The sequence below is a fragment of the Schistocerca nitens genome, chromosome 9 (genome assembly GCF_023898315.1).
Source record: "Schistocerca nitens isolate TAMUIC-IGC-003100 chromosome 9, iqSchNite1.1, whole genome shotgun sequence".
Taxonomy (NCBI): domain Eukaryota; kingdom Metazoa; phylum Arthropoda; class Insecta; order Orthoptera; family Acrididae; genus Schistocerca; species Schistocerca nitens.
Window position 1 is genome coordinate 299,102,961 of NC_064622.1, and position 23,204 is coordinate 299,126,164.

Sequence of the window (23,204 nt, forward strand, 5' to 3'; positions counted from 1 at the left end):
TCCTCCCCCACCCTCTCTCTAGTTTCTCACACCACACTCCCTGTCAATTTCATCCTCCCACACTCTCTGTACACATCCTCCTCCCACCCACCCTCTGTCCAGTTCCTTTTGCCACTCTCTTTGTCCATCTCCTACTCCCCCCCCCACTCTGTCCAGTTTCTCCTGCCATTTTTTCTGTTCATCTCTTCCTCTCCCACTCTCTGTCCTTCTCCTCTTCCCCTGAGCTCTCACCAGCTCCTTCTCCCCCATCCTCTTTCCAGTTCCTGCTGCTCCTCTCTCTGTTCATCTCCTCCTCTCCTCCACCTTCTGTCCAGTTCCTCCTGCCTCTCTCTCTTGTCTCTCCTCCTCCACTGTCTGTCCATCTCCTCCTCTGCTGACCTCCTGTCCAGTTCTTCCTGCCTCTCTCTCTGTCAATCTCCTCCCCCCACTCTCTGTCCATTACCTCCTGCCCCTCTCTCTGTCCATCTCCTCCCCCCACTCTCTGTCCATTACCTCCTGCCCATCTCTCTGTCACTCTCCTCCTGCCCCACTCTCTGCCCATCTCCTCCTCCCCCTATTCTCCATCCATCCCCTGCTCCCCATCTCTCTGTCGATATCCAACTTATCCCTATTTGTGTCCATGTCACACATCCCTCTTTCTGTTCTATCTTTCCATCTTCTCCTCCTCCACCATTTTCTGTTCATCGCCCAAGCTCCAATAGGAGAGTGGTTGTTATTACATCGCCCCCCCGCCCTTCCCAGTCAGTATTTGTTTCCAGATGATAAGTAACGTATATACCAAGTTTGTCTCAAATAGATCCAGGCAGTTTGGAGAAGCTTTTTACCTGCAATTTCCCTTGTCACATATATTGAACATATTCTGCATATATTTTATCTCTATGTCTAGCAAATGTCGCCCTTGAGTTTGGTTTTCACGCAACTTCTCGTACTACTCATTAAAACCATGTTAAACATATGTTGAATCGTTAAAACGAATATTTGAACTGTGCCAACATTCTCTATAAAAATTAGCTCATTGTGTTTTTGTGCCATCGTTTTCAATTCTAACGATCAGTAGGGGCGAGATGTAAACTGCATATTGCTTGTACTACCGCCCACCAGGACACAGAACACACGTGTGGTCGAATGAATGGTAGATTTCTTCACTCATCAGCTCTCTACAACAATTCTTTTATGCGCAACAAATTACAAAACAAAAAGGCGTATCATAATAATCGTTTTTTATCCATCTATTGCCACCTGCTGATTCGCAGTGAGTGAGGCAATAATCTGACTCGTAACGCCCAACACAACCTATTTTTTTCATTTTTTGCCGCACTACGCGATTAGCACACTAGAGGACTGACATATTGTTACCTCGGTCGTGCAAAGATCACAAAGCAATCGTACATACCTTAAGTCCGGAAACAGGCATTTTATCAACATGGCAAGGATCCACATTGACAGTGTGATGACGCCGGCCGTTGTGGCCGAGCGGTTCTAGGCGCTTCAGTCCGGAACCGCGCTGCTGCTACGGTCGCAGGTTCGAATCCTGCCTCGGGCATCGATGTGTGTGATGTCCTTAGGTTAGTTAGGTTTAAGTAGTTCTAAGTCTAGGGGACTGATGACCTAAGATGTTACGTCACATAGTACTTAGAGCCATTTTAACCATTATTTAAGAGTGCGTTGATGTCTGGAGCACCGCTGACTGGCAGCATGGTGATCAATTTTGTAGCTTCTCTCCTCGCAGTAGTAGAAAAACGTGCCCCGAAACTGGTGCGCTCGTCGACAACTCGAGTGGCGCCACGTGACGTTTTCTGACCACTTCCGCCCATGTGTACAGCAGCAGTTAGAAAGTATCCAAGGAGAACGAACGTTCCAGTTGATACTCGACATGTTCACACTGCTTCGCATAGCCAGTAATTTGGGCAGCAATCGTTACATTTATGTTAGGACCGTTGGCTGTATCCTGTTGTCGAAATTTCCAAGATATTATCTTTCAACAAGATAATGCAAAACCGCCTGTAGCCCATGTTATTTTGACCTACTTTGGTGTAGAGCGTGTTCACTTGTTTGTCAGGACGTTCTTCAGGTCTCTCATCCACTGAAAACATCTCAATGTTGCCAAGAGATTGGCGTGCCACCACTGGCTAACCATGATGATAAGTGCAATCTGCATAGAATAGAAACGGAAAGGGGTGACCTATCCACATCTCTCATCCAAGCTTGGTCCTTAGGTCGTCATGTCCCAAAAAAAGACACTTTAGGACAGATTTCTTATACATAAATAAGTAAAGAAGTCTAGTAAACATGAACATGTACTCTAAAACGCATACCTTAACAGGTATGAGTACTTGTTCATCTTCGATGCTATAGAACAGGTCCCTTCCACTGCAGTCTGTGCCATCCATATTTTGGAAAGAGTAGGTATTAACCAAAACAAGAAAAAAAGTGACTCTTAAAATTGGGGTCTAAAATGCATGTCTTAAGAGCTTTGAGCACTTATTCACCTGCGGTAATGTGAAGAGCATCTCTTCTACTGAACAAGTATTCATAGTTGTTAAGATAAGCATTTCAGAGCGCATGTTTCCTCGACGTTCTTTCTTGTATTAGAGAAGGGCGGTGCAGTTACGGGAGAACATTGAGAAAAGGATTGAGTCATGACCTTGTAGATGAAAATATCTCGGTACTGTTATACTAGGAAGGTCCCTCTTAAATGGACGCAATCGATTTCCTTCTCCGTCTTTGCTTAGCACGAGTTTCTGCTCCACTGCTATCGACCCCGCCATCAGCGGTACGTTAAATCATAATCATCCTCCCAACCGTCATTCGTTTGAAGGCATTTTGTAAAATTCACTGGGAACCTAAATCTGGATGGGCGGACGTCGATCTGCACCCCGCTCTTCTCCGCAGCGCCACCTTACTTGCACGCCAGAATTATCGACAAGATTCTGGAGACGACAAGAATTTGAGCTCAGACTGTGTATAGGGTAGCTAGAGAACAGTCTTATCGTACGTTTTATTTCTTCTGCGAATGGCAAATTTCGCTATACATGACGAGCTTTAGCGAAACTTGAAAGAATTGACAGATCCATCACATCTTGATCAGGTAATTAGATCATTCTTCTTCTTCTTTCGTGTTTCCCGACTTCGCGGTACGTTGGATCAATCACCTTTCTACAGGACCCGTATTGTTTTATCTTTTCTGAACTTGCTTTCCTTTCTTCTTCAGAGATATCGGTCGTTCGTTAGATTTTTATTTTGACTTAGAACCTCTATTTCTTTTTTTCGCTCTTTTTCTTTGCAGTTTTATCTGTGACCATATTTTCTTTGATTTGGAGCCGTTTCAGCTGGGGACGTATGCGGAACAGCAATATTTTGAACAAAACCTTATATAGTTCAAAGCTTTTAGGATGACGTTACTGAATTTGGCACAGTTGTTAAGAAACTTTTTATGCATACACAAATAATGTTTTGTGCTTTTTGATGTAATACGTTTTTGGTTATAAACAACTGAAATTTTTTTCAAAACAAAAGAAGTAAAAGAGTTCCTTTTTTGAAAAATCTGACACAACGAAGTTAATACATTTTTGTACAGCGTTTGATATACGATTAAAACAAATATCTACGGAACAAAATTTTGATGCTTTCTTTCGCTGGATTTTTTACAATACTCCAAATGTCTGTGGAAGAATATGCACCAAATTTTGGATCGTTTATCTTTCATAAATGCCTTACACTGTATTAAATGAAAATTCATTCTATAGAGTGTTTCACTGTGGTACTGACTGGCTGTTTGCCAAATTTAAGTACTGTCACGTCAGTGGTATGTGATGCCTTACTTTATGGGGGTGACCTAGTGCAACCACACTTACTACTCTTCATCCTCAAGCAGACCTTCCTTTGCTTGTCTTCTTGGTTTAACCTCATTTTCAAACTGAGTAGCGGTAATGTCAGCTACACTCATTCTTCTCTTATCGATTTCGTTCATTGTCGACATTGTGAAAGCTACTGGTAGGAACCCTATCTTCTGTAGACTTCGTAGTCTGACAAGATTACCACAGCTAAAAACTAAACAAGCATCATATGCTGCAGTTTCAACAACAGTTGTGGAAACAAATATTATCTTGGGGCATCGTTTCCATATCAGACAGTTGTAACTTTTGTTAAAATTTTGCGTTTTTCCATGTATACATTTTTGTAGAATTTCTAAGTCTGCAAACATCTATATTTCTTCTTTTATTTTATTTAATACAGCCTCAGGCATATTGTGTTTATGTGAATAGTTGGTATCATCATGCTCAGTTTTCTCGAATTTTCACCATGGGATATACAGGTTTGTGATCAGTAAATAGTTTTTGAAAATAAATAGACCACACAGCTCTCTGCATTTTATTCACATTTTTGCCTATGTTTATTATGGGCTTGCCATAATACACTTGTACGGAATGGATTTATTTGTGAGTCTGCTAGCACCACCTAGAGGTTCTTCATTTTCAAGTTTAACTTTCAGTTCAGGTTTAAATTTTAAAAGTTTGCCTCATTTTATTTTCCAGAACAGTTCTGAATGCGCTGGTGACATCATCACCTAGGAACTGTGTATATCTAACACCACATTTTCCCATACTTCGATGAAATAGAAGCTCCATTCCTACAGGTTCCATTCCACCACCAGAATTAGAATAATTTCAACTGCACGTTTTCTTGTGTTCGGATTGCCAATTAATGCCTTCCGATTCATTATCAGATTTCTTTCTGAGTGCACAGCTACTACAATATTTACTCATTACCTGAATGTCAAGAATATTTCCAGTATCAATACTAATGATGGAAGACGCTCCTTAAGCGATGTAAGGCCACGCTTCATCCATGTTCCGTTACATGGGACATACAAATCCACGTCTGGTGTATTATATGCTTCTGCCTCTACGTCGCTGTTTATCTTCACAGCTTCTTGTGAAGAATATTTTAAATTTCCTCCACTTTCACTTGAAGAGAAATTAGAAGTTCTTTATTTCCGTTGGTGAACCTGGCGTTGGGTTGTGTCATGTTCATAATCCTACACAAGTGTCTGTCTATATCTAAAAATCTCATACTATACAAGGTGTTTCCGAAGAGCGTTCAGAAGTTTATCAGGACATGAGGATGTTCCACTGAACAATTTGAGGCAGGGAACCTGGGGTTGGAGAAGCCAGCTTAAGGAGATAATAGAAATAGAAATTACATTACTGTGTACTTTTTTACTTACATTAGTTTTAGTTAACTGCAAATACATCATTGACGCAATTAACGCACCATTTGCACTGTATCTTACAACACGTGCCGGAACTGACGGCTACTAACCTCAATGCAAGCGTCACATTGGCGAACAAATTTCTGTGTTTCGAATGACGTCACAGACAGCTACAATTCTGGCAGCTAACTCCTTCTCCGTATCCACTGGGGTCTCATACACAAGTGACTTTAGATACCCCCATCGGAAATAATCAAGGAGATTTAGCTCAGGTGACCTCTCAGGCCACGGAATAGAACCTCCTCTTCCAATCCAGCGACCAAGAAATACAGCATTCAGAACGTTGCGGACATCCACACTGCCGGCCATTGTGGCCGAGCGGTTCTGGGCGCTTCAGTCCGGAACCGCACTGCTGCTACGGTCGCAGGTTAGAATTCTGCCTTGGGAATGGATGTGCGTGATGTCCTTAGGTTAGTTAGGTTTAAGTAGTTCTAAGTCTAGAGGACTGATGACCTCAGATGTTAAGTCCCATAATGCTTAGAGCCATTTGAACGAGTTGACATCCACACTGAAGTGAGATGGTGCACCGTCATGTTGCATCCCCATCCTCTCACAAACAGCCCAGGAAATGTTCTCCAACAACTGATGGAGAACTCTTTGCATGAACCTCAAGTACAGGTGGCCAGTCACTCGGCCAGGTAGAATATATGGAGGCTCGTCCTACTCGTTTCCTTCATATATAAACAGCATAGTACGTGTAAACTTGTACTTATGTTAGTTGTAAATAAGCTGGAAAACAGTAATTATAGATAAAGCGGTAGATAGTTTTACTTCTATGTCTCCTTAAGCTGGCTCCTCCGACCCAAGTTTCCCTGCCTCAGATTGTCCAGTCCAGCATTCTCTATGTGCTGTTACAGTTTTGTACGCTCTCATGAAAACACCGTGTACAGTAACTGCATATTTGCTCCATATCTCCGGTTACCTGATTCTTAAATTCTAAAAGCTGTGCTTGAATAACTTCTGTCGCAAATGAGATGCAACTTACACACTGTATTCCAGTTCTGTCTTCTTCCTAATAAAACTTCAGAGCTCTTTCACCACAGTCAACACAAATACAGGCAGTTGATATAATACAGGATCATTTATTCAATTCAGTAAGCCTAAAACAGCAAGTAGCTTGAGTGTCTGAAACACAATCATGTGACATGCCACCATTAATTTTCCTCTCCGAAGCACTTGTTTCCTTGTTGAAGAGACGTCTTAATTCGTTATTATTAAGCTAGTATTCAATTTGCCCTTATGACATAGAGAAGAAAAACATTTCCTAACCTTTCTAAACATTTTACTGGAAGGAAGCACTCTGCAAATTATAATAATTGATCTAGACACACAACTGTCAGAAAAGTTACTCCCTTGCAACCACTTGTGAACAAACACCATAAACCAAAGAATACAAAATTAGTGGCTGTGATACTATTCCACAACCTTCTTGACGTACTGCGCAAACATTCCCTGCATTGTGATTGCATACAACTGTAAGAAAACACCGCATGAATAAATAATGCGAGGAAATACTGACCAACAGAGGGACATGACCCTGTGCAAGGTTTTTACCAGTTATTATTTTTATCATACTTAGTAGTATAACTGGAATGTAATATTCAGGAATTGAAATTTCAGTACCACGTACTAAACTAAGAGCCAATAAAATTTCCTCACAATGCCGGTCGCTTTCGCGTATGTGTCTACTTGTCCTTATCCGTTTCCTAATATTTGGTTTGTTTTTTTTCTTTTATTTACGGAAGTGGTCAAAAAATTTTAATTAGTCTATTTAAATCCAGTATCAGGATATATTCACAAAAATGAATTCTTCTTTCCTCGTTGCGTCTGAGAGTTTTTCTGTTGGTTGGTAAAGTGTTTCTTCTCCAATATGGATTAATTTATTGTTACAGAATTTGGAGCCTAGGATTTTTCATAATATCTTCCTTTCTTTGATCTCCATTCTTCCTAGGCGGCCACAGCTTGTGCTGGACAATATTTCGGCTGCGGACGGGGCTTCTGGTTTTATTACTGTGTTATAGTGCCTCATTATTGCCTTCCATGAGATGGACATTTTGCTATAGATATTTTTGGTGATTTGGAAGGCCAGTTCAACTATGTTGTTGTTGTGGTCTTCAGTCCTGAGACTGGTGTGCTGCAGCTCTCCATGCTACTCTATCCTGTGCAAGCTTCTTCATCTCCCAGTACCTACTGCAACCTACATCCTTCTGAATCTGATTAGTGTATTCATCTCTTGGTCTCCCCCTACGATTTTTACCCTCCACGCTGCCATCCAATACTAAACTGGTGATCCCTTGATGCCTCAAAACATGTCCTACCAACCGATCCCTTCTTCTCCCCAATTCTATTCAATACCTCCTCATTAGTTATGTGATCTACCCATCTAATCTTCAGCATTCTTCTGTAGCAACACATTTCGAAAGCTTCTATTCTCTTCTTGTCCAAACTATTTACCGTCCATGTTTCACTTCCATACATGGCTACACTCCATACAAATACTTTCAGAAATGACTTCCTGACACTTAAATCTATACTCGATGTTAACAAAGTTCTCTTCCTCAGAAACGCTTTCCTTGCCATTGCCAGTCTACATTTTATATCCTCTCTACTTCGACCATCATCAGTTATTTTGCTCCCCAAATAGCAAAACTCCTTTACTACTTTAAGTGTCTCATTTCCTAATCTAATACCCTCAACATCACCCGACTTAATTCGACTACATTCCATTATCCTCGTTTTGCTTTTGTTGATGTTCATGTTATATCCTCCCTTCAAGACACCATCCATTCCGTTCAACTGCTCTTCCAAGTCCTTTCTTCTAAATTCCATAGCATTTTTCTCTAGAACATTCCAGCTGATCCATTCTCCGAGATATTTTAATTATTTAGGAATTCCTTTCTTTTTATTCTCTCATTTTAAGGTGTTTTGGTGCTTCTTTATGTTTTTCGTTGTGTTGGTCTTCTTGAAGGAAATTTTGAGACCAATTTTTTCTACTCGTTTCTGTAGTGGGAGGTTCTGTTCTTTGGCTTTTTCTCAAGTCTCGGCTAGTATGGACATATCAGCTGTAAAGACCAGGTAGTTGACTTTCATACTTTTGTTTTTTGTTCTTAGTCGGATTACACCAATTTTTACCTCAAAAGGGTGCGAGAGTCCCCCTATGAGATGCACTTTGGAGTACGTGGTTTCTCTGATCAGCTTTGTGGTTTCGTTGTCTAGGTTTAGTTCTTTTAGTACAGAGCGACTGCTGGTCTGTTGAGTTTTATGCTTTTTGAAAGTCAATGAAAGTATAACTTTTGGTTTTGCTCTTGATTTTTGCTAGGCCATGAGGCTATTGAGGTTTAGGATTTGTTCTGGGCAGAGCGTACTTTTCTGAAACGCGCTTGGTATTCTCCAAGTTGATGGTCTAGTTGGGTTTCTGCTCTGATTAGAAGAATTTTGGGGAATATTGTATGTTAATCAAAGAGTGAGATCCGTCTATAGTTGTCGTGGTCTATTTTGGACACTTTTCATTCATCTGGGATTCTTTCATTTATCCAAACTTTGGAGAGGCTCTGTGGCATTTTTGCTGAAGTTTTTCTGAGTTTGACCTGTGACTTGATTTTCTCCTGACGCTTTACAAGTTTGAGAGTCTATATGATTGTTTGCAGTTCCTCCACGATAAGTGGCTATGAGTTATGGTTGGTTGTTGGTCAGGTGCCGAAGTGCGTTTTTCCAATGGGTTCTTCACAGTTGAGGAGGTTTATGGAATATTCTGCAAATATTTTGCATATTATCTAAGTATATTTTTGGCTTTGGTTATGGGAGCTAGCTGTTCGGCTTTAACTATTAGGCTTTCCTTTATTTGATCGCAATTTCGCGTTTGCATGTCTGTACTTACGAGCGGAATCTCTTTTGCGTTTATTATCTGTTCTGGATCGAAATTTGTGTTTTTGTGGCTATTGGCTCGTTTTTCTTTTTCTTTTGTTAATGAATTTAACTTTTATTTTAGAAATGTAGTGTTCAGAATAGGTCCTGACTCATCTGAGAACTTTGAAATATTGCATTTATTTATGGAACTTCCGTTTTATTGACACGTGATCAAGGTGGAATTCACCTAGGTTTGAGTTTGGTGAGGTCCATATTTTCTGTGTTCTAGGAAGATTTTTAATGGTTGATAATTTCAGGAACTAGCAATTAGCAGCGGATACCAAGAATAAAGAAAAAACTAAATAGTCCGTAGAAAAACTAGACAAGTTAGCGGAAGAAAGCAAGCCTCCAAATATATTATGAGAAAATTCATTACAGGGAAAAAATGTATCGAAACAACGGATATGTTCACATAACGTAGAATATTTGACAATTTTACAGGTAATCTTTCTCAAGTACCTTGGAAATATCATACTCATGTTAGGGTTTTACACTAACAGGAAGAGCCATGGAACTTCAAAATTGATTCAGAATCTCTGCTGAAGTAATTTTAGTCTCTCACTTGGCTCTAAATACAGAGTTTGCCAGGAGGAATATTTAACATCCAGGGATGTTATAGAAACGATCATTCAGAGCAAAAAGTGTAGTAAGCATGGGCTGTAAAATTCGTACCGTAAGAGCGATGAGCACATGTTCAGTAGATAAGATGAGTTTCACATTACCAAAGATAAACAATTTCTCAAGTGCTCATGCTCTTATGTATGTATTATGGATCCATGTTTACTGGACTATTTTCCTTCGAATGATTGTAGCTATTTCATTAAATTCTTGAATGAACACACGAGAGTGTTTGAATAAAGATCAAAGGAGCAAAAATAACATCGTAAGAATTCCACGTCATCTGATGCTGATGTTTTTCTGCAGACAATGAATTAACAATATCATGAAAAACAAATGAAAATGCCCTTCAACGGACCACGCGACTTAGCATAAACATACATTAACAAAGAACAGAGAAATAGTGCCATAGGGCCTATATTCATTTTAACACCGATAATATTATTCCCTGACTGGAAAAACAATGAGATAAACAACTTTCAGTCGTTGATGGCTGAACAAAACATGGAACTAAGTTGTGCACTCGAACGAAGAAATAGCTGTAAATCATCTCACATAAATAAATCTGAAAAATCACATAAAATGTCGTTACGCTAAGACAAAACAAGCAGTCAACCATCAGACAGTAATCCACAGTAATCAAGAGCGATGCTGCTTCAATGTGCCCATTTCAGTATCACAGGACAAAGAGTCCATACTAAACCGTTCGGCAAGTCCACCCGGTACGGAGCGAGATGGCGCAGCACAATTGGCTTGCATTAGGGAGGACGACGGTTCAATCCCGCGTCCGGCCATACTGATTTATGTTTTCTGTGGTTTCCCTAAATCGCTTCAGGCAAATGTCGGAATGGTTCCTTTGAAAGGGCACTACTGACTTCCTTCAACATCCTTCCGTAATCCGATGAGACCGATTACCTCGCAGTTTGGTCTCCTCCCACCAAGTCAACCAACCAACGTCCACGCGGCAGCAAGCACGACAGCAGAGTATCTTCGCGTCTGCAAGCGGAAGAGTAAAGACTCCCTTTTCCACAAATCATCTGGACCTCTCTAACTGATCACCGTGTCAAGCAATACGAATGGCCGGCCGTTGTGGCTGAGCGGTTCTAGGCGCTTCAGTCCGGAACCGCGCGACTGCTACGGTCGCAGGTTCAAATCCTGCCTCGGGCATGGATGTGTGTGATGTCCTTAGGTTGGTTACGTTTAAGTAGTTCTAAGTTCTAGGGGACTGATGACCTCAGATGTTAAGTCCCGTAGTGCTCAGAGCCATTTGAGCCATTTGAACAACACGAATGGCTGACTAGCGCCAGAGTTTAAGCAATTAGCACGTCCCAGCCAAAGACAAAGCCACTCTAGCAGTCGGAAGAACGACTTTATGTTTTTTGAGACATTCACGTGCTTTTCGGTACAAATATGAACACATAACATGAAAGATGTCTACAGCAAACAACATTCAGAGGAAACACCATAGAAGGAAAGAAGGAAGATTAGGGTATAGAGATGGAGCACAAGCTCGGATTGCGTCAAAGTTGAGGAACGAAAGCGGCCGCGTCCTCTCAAAGGAAACATCGTGGCTTGTGCGGGGAGCGATTTAAGGAAATCACGGAAAACTTAATCATCATGCAGGACACGGATTTGAAATGACGCCCTCCAAAATGTGAGTCCTGTGTTCTAACCACAGCCATTGCTCGCTTTGTGAGAGAAATTAGGTAAGAGCTACAAGACGTGGACATCGCAGAAGATAACATAATACTCTGTCTATCATTTGGAATAGTAGATTCGAAACACAGATACATGGAGAATATTGAAAACAAAACTGACGAGAAACGGTCAGAAGAACGTAAGAAAGTACATAATGAATTCATGAAGAATTCGTGAGAGTTCGAAGACGCTTCATATGCGAGGAAAATGAATAAAGAACGAAGAAGGATAATTTATTTAGTTGCATCTCAAATGAACATAATGGAAACGTTGAGCGCGATTGCCATTGCCGTCAACTAATCCATTCATCAAATGGGAAATGCGCCTCTCTGAATTTCTGTACATTGCCACTGTACGAGGCAAGTCTGTGATTTATTCCACGTAGTAACCCGTGTGCTTGCAACCATCGTACTGATCGCTAGAACAACTGATGTTGCCTGTAAACAACCATGACGTACGTCGCATGACAACAGGGACGTGTAAAACATAACACAGGTGGTGCACAAGGTAGCCAGACGTCAACAAGAAAGGACGTCCACAACGATTCTAACGTCTCGTTGTGCGTTTACCATGATTAATAAGTTGGAGAAAATGAGACCCATCATCATATAACATAATTTCTTCGTCTACGTGTGAGGAATGTCTCCTGCAAATTTGTGCGTACTATTTTGTTACACCTTGTAAAAGAGCAAAAATACGGGCTCATGTCGCCCTGTAACTAGCTGGATAGGTTACATCAAAGGTCGCAGGAAGGCCAAAACATTTCATCTTCTATAGGAACAATTCTGATAAGTTACTGCAGCGTTCAAACCAATCATGGCGTTGTCAACAACTTTACCTGACACTAGATATATCTTAACCACTGTGCCTCTAAGGATGTTTAGTACCGCGCTCTAACCCACATAGTGCGGTATATCCTTGCCGCCGGTGCAATAACGTTGCTTAAGTCATCCGTGTCGTACGTTAGGAAGAAACACCGGCAGCTGACTTGCGTCATAAGGCCGGTAGCTGTGAAGGCAGCGGAACGCCGTAAGCACTACAGATTTTCCTAAATGCCCCGTAGCTAAAGGGCTGTCCCCTGGGGCTCTCGGTAGATGCATGTAGTGCGACGGCCTTGAGACGCGTAGCCAATTGAGCCTTCCCTTCACGGCAGGTGCGCGCCATTATGACCCCCTCAAAGAAGTCCCACTGTACGTACACGGTCCCCCGTTCTTAAAATGAAAACCCGTGTGTCCTGCAGATGCAAGGGCGCTAGCAGTCAAATAATGGGCATAGAAGCCCGGCAACTTAGTAACACTTAAATATTGTTGGTAAGTTATACCCTGGGATACGGAAGTACTAAGGAATGACGAGATGCGTTTGATGTTCTCTAACGCTATAGATACAGCAATAAGGAATAGCGCAGTAGGCAGTACAGTTGAAGAGGAATGGACATCTCTAAAAAGGGCCATCACAGAAGTTGGGAAGGAAAACATAGGTACAAAGAAGGTAGCTGCGAAGAAATCATGGGTAACAGAAGAAATACTTCAGTTGAATGATGAAAGGAGGAAGTACAAACATGTTCCAGGAAAATCAGGAATACAGAAATACAAGTCGCTGAGGAATGAAATAAACAGGAAGTGCAGGGAAGCTAAGACGAAATGGCTGCAGGAAAAACGTGAAGACATCGAAAAATATATGATTGTCGGAAGGACAGACTCAGCATACAGGAAAGTCAAAACAACCTTTGGTGACATTAAAAGCAACGGTGGTAACATTAAGAGTGCAACAGGCATTCCACTGTTAAATGCAGAGGAGAGAGCAGATAGGTGGAAAGAATACATTGAAAGCCTCTATGAGGGTGAAGATTTGTCTTATGTGATAGAAGAAGAAACAGGAGTCGATTTAGAAGAGATAGGGGATCCAGTATTAGAATCTGAATTTAAAAGAGCTTTGGGGGACTTACGGTCAAATAAGGCAGTAGGGATAGATAACATTCCATCAGAATTTCTAAAATCATTGGGGGAAGTGGCAACAAAACGACTATTCACGTTGGTGTGTAGAATATATGAGTCTGGCGACATACCATCTGACTTTCGGAAAAGCATCATCCACACAATTCCGAAGACGGCAAGAGCTGACAAGTGCGAGAACTATTGCACAATCAGCTTAACAGCTCATGCATCGAAGCTGCTTACAAGAATAATATACAGAAGAATGGAAAAGAAAATTGAGAATGCGCTAGGTGACGATCAGTTTGGCTTTAGGAAAAGTAAAGGGACGAGAGAGGCAATTCTGACGTTACGGCTAATAATGGAAGCAAGGCTAAAGAAAAATCAAGACTCTTTCATAGGGTTTGTCGATCTGGAAAAAGCGTTCGACAATATAAAATGGTGCAAGCTATTCGAGATTCTGAAAAAAGTAGGGATAAGCTATAGAAGAGACGGGTCATATACAATATATACAACAACCAAGAGGGAATAGTAAGAGTGGACGATCAAGAACGAAGTGCTCGTATTAAAAAAAAAGTTCTACCCGCCAGGGTATCCGAGAGCCCTAACGCGCTGCTTCCCGGACTCAGGTAGGCGCGCCGGCCCCGGATCGAATCCGCCTGACGGATTGACGACAAGAGCCGGTGTGCCGGCCAGCCTGGATGTGGTTTTTGGGCGGTTTTCCAAGTCTTGCTAGGTGAATACTGGGCTGGTCCCCACGTTCCGCCTCAGTTACACAGCTCACAGACATCTGCACACTTTCACACTATTTCATGGATTCCACTAGACACAGACGGTTGGGGTACACTAATCCCGTCCTGGGGGGTCCAGGGTGGTGGCAGGAAGGCCATCCGGCCACCCCTTAAAATTAACATGCCAAATCCGATTTAACCACGCCAACCCTGCGGGACAAGGCGCAAGCGATAGAACAGTTGTTAAGTTCTGTTTTGCATCCTTGGAAAGGGCGAGGACACTACGAATATAATAGAATTCACGATCACACATACTCTCAGCCAGTCTGTCAGCATCTTTTACTGGTATATTTACGTCTACGTAAATGAAGATAAACAGTAGTAACACAAAACTGATCATATTCCTACCACAGTTAGCTTCCACAATGGTACTGTTTACAAATTGTCGTGCTGGAATATGCTTTCATCACCTGCAGGGGAATGACATCTTTTTAGCTAAATTCCCATTGATCTAGAAACTCGAAAATCGGAGGGTGTATAGTCAGGCTATCTTTCTAGCTCTCGGTTTCTTTCATTCTCGTTGGAAAAAAGGAAAGGACGTAAATAACCAATAGTCTGTAAAACAACCAACGGCCAAGTGGCCATTGTGCCTTACTGGGACCGGCATAATGGCTACATAAAAAAAGGATAAGTCCGAATAGGACTTGCGCACAGAGGGTTTCTTACAAATTTAATTATGTATACAGATAGCTCATCCACCCTGGGAATCGAGAATTTCGATGATTTTTGCCTATATTCGATATCGATGTTGGTAGGATATCAAGATTTGTGACATAAATAGCCGTACTGCAAGGACGGAGAAGTATAACGATTTTACTCCTCCAAGGAGCCGAAGAGTTCAGTACGTGACACAAATTTCAGACTGATACTTCTATTCGTTCCCGAATAAAAAGAGTCTTAACGAACGGACAACCAGCCAGACGGATACAAATGACCAAGTGATATAATCTCAAATTAACGATTTTCGGAATTTTTTTGTACTTGTGGTTTGAAACATGGCTTCTTGCCAAGTTTCATATTTTGGGTCAACGGGAAGTATCTTACAGGTTTTGATGAGTAGCTTTTAGTCTATCGAAATATGTGTCATAAATGGCTGTATCTTTACATTGCATTGACTTACAGGCTTAAATATTTTACACCGCCGAGGGACTATAGACCGTAATATGTGACGGAGTTTAACTACATACGTTCACTCATTCCTGAGAGAAAGTGGTCTTAACTGACGGAGGGACAGACAATCACATAACAAGCAACAAATTTTTTTTTCATGTGTTAATAATTAACAATTTTCAGTTCTTTTCCTTTACTTATCTGTGGATCATTTATTCGTGTCAAATTTTATGATTTTAGGTCAACGGGAAATATCCTGTAGGTTGTCATGAGTGCATTTGTATCAAAATAAGTGACATTTATTTCACTGTTGTACAAGGTTTAATTTTTACATCGTCAAGGGACCACAGGTCTTAATACACGATATAAATTTCAACTTGACACTTACACTCGTCCGTGAGAATAAAATATTAATTACGTAATATAATTATCATTTTTTCAAGAAACATTCGTTATTACTACAGAGAAAAGTAAAGTACAGTGATCTTTAGAATTCTTAATATAATTAGCAAAAATAAAGAAAAGGGCCTCTTCATTCCCGGCATAGCTCCTTCTTCCTGAATGGCAAAAAGAAATCTTATATATGTTTGCAAAAGGAAATAAATATCTTCCTGAATGATACAGGGAAATTATAAAACCATACAGATGTTGTGTCTTGAATTAAATGCAACGTTCTTCCAAAAAATAGTTCTTCTCCACAAAAGCAACCCCTCGGGGAAAATAATATCCTTCTTTTATAACAATTAATATCAACGGAATTAAAATAGTTACCTCCTTGTAAGAAATTGTATGTGTGTCAAACTTAGAGCGCTTTCTTAAAGAAAGTTTCTTCTGTAGAATTCTGAACCCTGCAGACGCCGTGGTACAGAGTTTAAGATACTAATCTTCAAGTGTCAAAAGATTTCTATTTCTATGTTTTACCTTTGCTCACATTCCCCGTTTGTAATTCATAAGGAAGGTGTCTTCATATCGAATGCGTCTCTCTAGGATCCGTTGCTACCTCCGAACATGCATTGCAAAGTAGGCCGCATCTGTTATTTACAGATCAAAAATTGTGTGGATTGCGTTAGCAACACTCCAGTGAGTTTCCTCTCTTTTACTGTTAGGAAACTGGGCGAAGTCCGGCATTGACATTGTGGTGGTGCCAAAACCGTTTACCGTAGTGCAATTGAAAATGGTAACATTTCTCTGTAGTATCCAACGTCGACCTGGACGAAGGGTACATGACACTGTGCGCCGATGTGTCTATCCCACCACAGGTATCGCACAGGTCAGAGTTGTGAAGCTGATCCCTGCCGTTCGGTGTTTGGCATGATTTTACTTTCCATCTCACACCAAATGTGGTGAAAGGTAACGAGCGGAGATTTTATGTCTCACTTCTTTCCAATAACGTTGTGGGTTCCGGGTTTCGTGCTTATTCCTCGTAGACTTGTCTCATAGCCTTACAGAGCCTGTTTGCCATTCTGGTGCAAGGCTATAAATCTTCCTGTTGCTCTTCTCCATGTAGAAATGCCATACAAGCACTATTTGAGAAGCGATCGTTGGCGAGTCAATTGGAGTTACCTAAGAAGCCGGTTGGTACTTCCTGAACAGTGAGGCTGTGGGGCTGTTCGGATGCTTTTCACATATGACCATTGTTCTGTTCACAAAGAGAGCAGCGCATTTGGCCAACGGGTGGATCCTCAACCCTCCCTCTTCCCGTGATACCATGCACGTCGCCCTAAGACAATTTAAAAACCTCTCCCCTCCAAAACATCCTGTGAACAGCCTGCGATGTGGCCCTGGCCGTGTCCTTTGGGACGTTCATACTTTCTGCTAAAAATCAGGTCTTTGACAGGAGGAAGTCGTTGATTAGTCGGAATTTTTGTGCTAATGCAAGGGTTTTGTTGGACTGGTTGGTTGATTTGGGGGGGGGGGGGGGGGGGTGGGGAACCAAACAGTGGGGTCATCGGTCCCATCGGGTTAGGGAAGGGTGGGGAAGCAAGTCGACCGTGCCCTTCTCAAAGGAACCATCCCGGCATTTGCCTGAAGCGATTTAAGGAAATCACGAGAAATCTAAATCAGGATGGAAGGATGCGTGCTTGAACCGTCTTCCTCCCGTATGCGAGTACAGTGTGCTAATTACTGGGCCACCTCGCTCTTGGTTGCTGAAATGCATTTTTGCCACAGCCTTAATGGAGCTGGAAGCAAATACCAATTGTAGGTTATCGATTTCATTTTGCCTGAAAGAGACACATAACATACTGTGTTGATCATTGATTTGGAATCGTGGCCGTTCAGTCTGGCGCGTACTGATTCGTATGGAGATGAGAACAGTCTTATGCCGATTGATGTCAGACCTGACTTTCACCTGTACATCTGTAAGATGGGGTATGCAGCAACGATGTCCTCCCTGTTACTAACAAAACCAGTTTGCACAGCAAAGGGTCCAGGGAGATCTCGAGGATTACTCAAATTTGTTACTTTATATACTCCGACAGCTTTCCGTTAATCATAATCCTTGACTCTGTCTTGTACAACAAGTTCATTACTGCATCAGTAAATGTGGTTCCAAACTCAAATTTCAACATAATTTTCTTCAAGTAATTATCACTGAACTTATCAAATGCTTTGGTAAAGTCGTCTACAAGGATTGCCAGAGGTGATCCTATTCTTGGGCCGTTGGCTATTGCATTTCTATACACAAGCAGACGGTACTTCTAGGGGTGGCGCAGCACTGATTCTCGTTAACATTTTCAGAACCAGTGGTTTCTGCCTGAAACACGCAAAATCGTGAAGCGTTCCACGTTAAAGAAAAAAAAAAAAAAAAGAAAGAAAGAAAGCCAACGGCCTTGCCGCAGCGGTAACACCGGTTCCCGTCAGATCACGGAAGTCAGGCGCTGTCGGTCAAGGCTAGCACTTGGATGGGTGACCATCCGGTCTGCCGAGCGCTGCTGGCCAGCGGGGTGCACTCAGCCCTTGTGAGGCAAACTGAGGAGCAACTTGATTGAGAACTAGCGGCTCCGGTCTCGGAAACTGACATACGGCCGGGAGAGCGGTGCGCTGACCACATGCCCCTCCATATCCGCATCCAGTGACGCCTGTGGGCTGAAGATGACACGACGGCTGGTTGGTACCGTGTGGCCTTCATGGCCCGTTCGGGAGGAGTTTAGTTTTTAGCGTATTTAGCATGAAACCATAGACGGTGTTGCAAGACAGACACATCTAGAGGTACAGTGAGGTACTTCTACGAATGTAGTGCTTCGTGGCAGTCACTAATCACATTCAAAGCAGCAGTCGGCCCGTAGATTGTGCTACGTAATTGTGAGAGATTGTTACATGCGGGTTTTCGTAGTGGTCATATTGAGAAGATCAGTGGAAGTAAGTATATCTTAAACTATTGCAAAGTAAATTTGAGTTTTTTCTACTTCTCTTATGAGTGATTTCGAAATGAAACTAGTGGGGCGTTGTGTAGTTTTGATACAAAATTTATTAAGTTTTAGGCCTGATTTTGATTGTTATTTAGAACTATAATTTATTTTAGGTATAAAGAGTTCATGAAAGTTTTGAGATCTGGGACTGTGTGTAGCAAAAAAGTAAAATTGCTTTCCAATATAACAAATGAAATAATGGGTGGTTGAAGACTGTATGTCATAATGGTTCCAAAGTGAAACCGTCTCCTTAAGACAATTGATTATTTGCATATTGATGATTTCTTCTAGTATCGTTGCTTACTGTGATAATAATAGTTAATATTGTGAAATATTAAAAACAATTCATATTGTTGCGACTCAGAGATTAAAGAATTCTTCTTCGCATTTTTTAGGCGAACAGCAAAGCAGTGGGCGACAAGTTTGTAGTCGGCATACAGCGAAGTTGAAATGTGTCTGACCTCCAGTTCTCTGCAGTGAATTACGCACTCGTTTAAATACACTTTGCGCCATTCGGACTGCGTCAGATACTTTGGTCACACGCTCCTGTAACGTCCGCACATTGCCTCTGGGTTGGGCATACACCAATGCTTGAGATGTTCTCACAGCTAGAAATGCAAGGGTTTCAGCCCAGTGTATGTGCAGGCCTTGCTACAGGACCTCCGCGATCAATGCACTGTCCATGAAAGGTTGCGGTGTTCCCGTTGTTCATAAACCTCAGTCTTCGGCTTTCTGCAGGAGTAACGTTCTCCATTAGTGCTAGGAACCGATTGCGCAGAAACCGGTGATATGCAGCATCTGTTTGGTTAATGTATAGGCCTATGAGTCTGTTATCGAAATTCCTGCCCATATATAGATACTGAAGAGATCCTGATGCCTCATTTCCATGACTGCTCGAGGTTTTACATCTACCGATACATACGTAGTGTGGTAATTTACTATGCATACACCACCAGATACTATACATTACTCTGTACAAGTGAAAGGGGGCGTATCTCTACCACAAGTGTTGGTCTCCTGGCATAAAGGATGTAACTCATATAGGTGGAGATATTTTTACATGCTGTACATTTAATGTCTACACACACAGTATGCTGGTTCTTTTTTCACTGCGTCGAATAGTCTTCCCACAAATACGACCGGATGTTTTCTGTACGATCATACCTCCATCACTAAGTGGACTACGCCTGGCAGATAGAATAACCCATTTGCGTCCACATGTCCACACTAAAACACCTGATTTGCTGCTCAGTGGAAAATAAGCATTAATGCCTTGCTCTTGCCAGATGTGCTTGGAGGTACTACCCAACCTAAAAACATATGACACGTAATGGCCACGATGATTAATCTGCAAATGAGATAAATACTGACGTAATGCTGCTCAGTACCCGTTCCCTGTCACCAATAGAAATATCTGTCGTTACACCAGTTATACGCTGTATAATTATAGGAACTTTTCTTCTAGTTTTGACCAGTACTAGCTTCTGTAGAAATATGTGACTTTTTAAAACTAATATGGAAAAACATGAACCTACTGTAATGATTATTTCACTGACTTCTCTCTTTGGTATTTCAGAGTGGAAGAAAGAAAGGTGACTAGTAAGTCTTACATAGTTATCGCTAGTTATTTAACCTGCCAGGTTAGCCGAGAGCACTATTGCGCTGCTTCCTGGGCTTGGGCAGGCGCGCCGGCCCCAGATCGAATCCGCCCGCCGGATTAAAGAAGAGGGCAGCCTGGATGTGGTTTTTAGGCGGTTTTCCACATCCCTCTAGGTGAATGCCGGGCTGGTCCCCACTTCCTGCCTCAGTTACACGACTCAAAGACATTTGCAACACGTCCGCACTTTCGAATGATTTACACTAGAAACAGACAGATGGGGTACTCTGATTCCGTCCTGGGGCATATAGGGTGGCGGCAGGAAGGGCGTCTGGCCACCTCTTCAAATTAACTTGCCAAATCCAATTTAACCACGCCAATCACGCGCAAGATGCGGGACAAAGGAGCAAGCGATAGCGATAGTTATCGCTAATTATTTCCTCTCCTCAGTATAGGGAAGGTAGGAGCCCCTTAGCACTTTAGCACCCATCAGTTATTCCGGATTTTTGAAACCTGCCATTAGACCGCGCTCGCTGACCAATTTGCGAGGACGCGCAAGCGCGCCGCCAAACCGCAAAGTGAGGCTAGACGGCTATTCAGCCGGCAGCGTTGCGCAGGCGCAGTAGAGACGCATTGTTAGCGGGCACACAATGCCGGCCCTAATTGCGCGCCGCCTTTTTGTTTTCTCTGGGCAGATGAGATACGCCACGCTGCACGCTCCACGCCACGCGCCACGCGCCAGGTAGCACGCCGGGGGAGGCCTTCGCCCACTTGGCGCCGAAACCGGGGCGCGGCCCGCCCGCGCCGGCTGCGCAGGGTCAGTGAGGTCAGCACCGCTACGTCACACGTCTGGCGCCGATGTCCGATGCCGGACTCCTCCCAGTAGCCTACCGCACTACTGAAGAGGCACTCTCGACACAGCCGAAAGCATGGGCACGAGGCTAGATTGGCCAGTACAATAAATTTCTGCAAAATACCGGGGAGTCACGGGCTATATGACGGTTAGTGTGTGTGACTCTGTTAACAGCTTAGTGCAGACTTTTGAACAAATACTGCACTCAGTTTTTTGTTCACAAACTATAATACGTACGTACAAGTCCATCATTTGTCCAGTACTCACCAATGAAAGAAATTGCGAAATACACTGATAAACCAAAATGTTATGACCACTGCCCACCGCGACGTTGGATGTGACCTGGTGGCGTTGCAGACACATGAAGGGGTCACGGAATTGTGTAAGCGGAGCAGACACGGACCGGGAATTATGCTAGCGAAGATATGGGCTGCAAATGAGGAAATCCATTGAGATAAGTGGCATTACAAAATAAAATAGCTCTGAGCACTATGGGACTTAACTTCTGAGGTCATCAGTCCCCTAGGACTTAGAACTACTTAAACCTAACTAAGCTAAGGACATCACACACACCCATGCCCGAGGCAGGATTCGAACCTGCGACCGTAGCGGTCGCGCGGTTACAGACTGTAGCGCGTAGAACCGCTCGGCCACACTGGCCGGCGTGGCATTACAACGCGTAGATTATTTTAATGCAGAGCACGTGAACGAATATCTCAAAAAAGACGAAGCTGGTCGAATGTTCACGTGCTACTGTCGCTTTTTTGTTTTTTTTTTTTTTGTTTTAGGGAGCAAAAAGAACTAGGGTCATAGGCGCCCATGTCAGAACCGAAGAACACGGAGACGAAAGAGGAGTTAAGAGCCACTACACGTTAAGTACAGTCGACGGAAGGAGAGACAGCTAAAAAGGGGATTTGGGAAAAGGTCCATAATATACGCCATAGAGACAACGGAGGTCCTGAACTATATATTAAATGTCCTTCGCCACATTGCTACGACGGATGAAACGTAAGACGCGGTCTATAGCTAGCGCGTCGTTCGCTAAAATGGCCGATAACTCAGACGGCAAACATAAACGAGAACGTAAGTGGTTAAAAAATGGGCATTCCCTCTGGAAATAGCGAACCGTGAGAGGCTGAGGGCAATGAGCATAAAGTGGTGTGGGCTCACCATTTAACCAATGGCGATGGCTAAAAAGACAGTTCCGAATACTAAACCTAGGTAAAATGATCTGCCGGCCGCGGTGGTCTAGCGGTTCTAGGCGCTCAGTCCGGAACCGCGCGACTGCTCCGGTCGCAGGTTCGAATCCTGCCTCGGGCATGGATGTGTGTTATGTCCTTAGGTTAGTCAGGTTTAAGTAGTTCTAAGTTCTAGGGGACTGATGACCACCAATGTTACGTCCCATAGTGCTCAGAGCCATTTGAACCATTTTTTTAAAATGATCTCCTCGCTGAGAGGGTGCCGAGAGGAGGTCGTTCGAGCTGCTGGGAGAGGTATAATTCCCCAGAGCTTGTTCCTATGAAAGGAAGACCAGTGGTGACGCCAAAGTGACACCATCTACTGACAGACTGTTGTGATAACCTACGGGGAGAGGTAGAAGGACAGTGAAATTACCACAAGACGCTAAGTGGTCGGACGTCCACGACTACTGAGACTTGTCTGCTCTGTAAAGTAGGACAGACGATGACCTGTGTCGTCTCTGTCGAAAGAACAGAATGTTAGTGCACGCACAAGTGTTTCGGAGCACACCGTTCATCATACGTCGTCGAACGTGGAGCTCCACCGCAGGCTAGCCCTGTGTGTTCACATGTTCACCCAGCGACATCACAGATACGATTGCATTGGGCATGGGACCTCGGGATTTGATCGTCGATCAATGTAAACGTGTCGGCTCTTAGCTTGAATCACGTGTTTGCTACACTAGGTCGACGATGGTCTCCACAAATGCCGTCATCGAGGTGAACGGCGGCTCGAAATGTGCAGCACACCACGGATGCAGGCAGATAGCTGCAGTATTA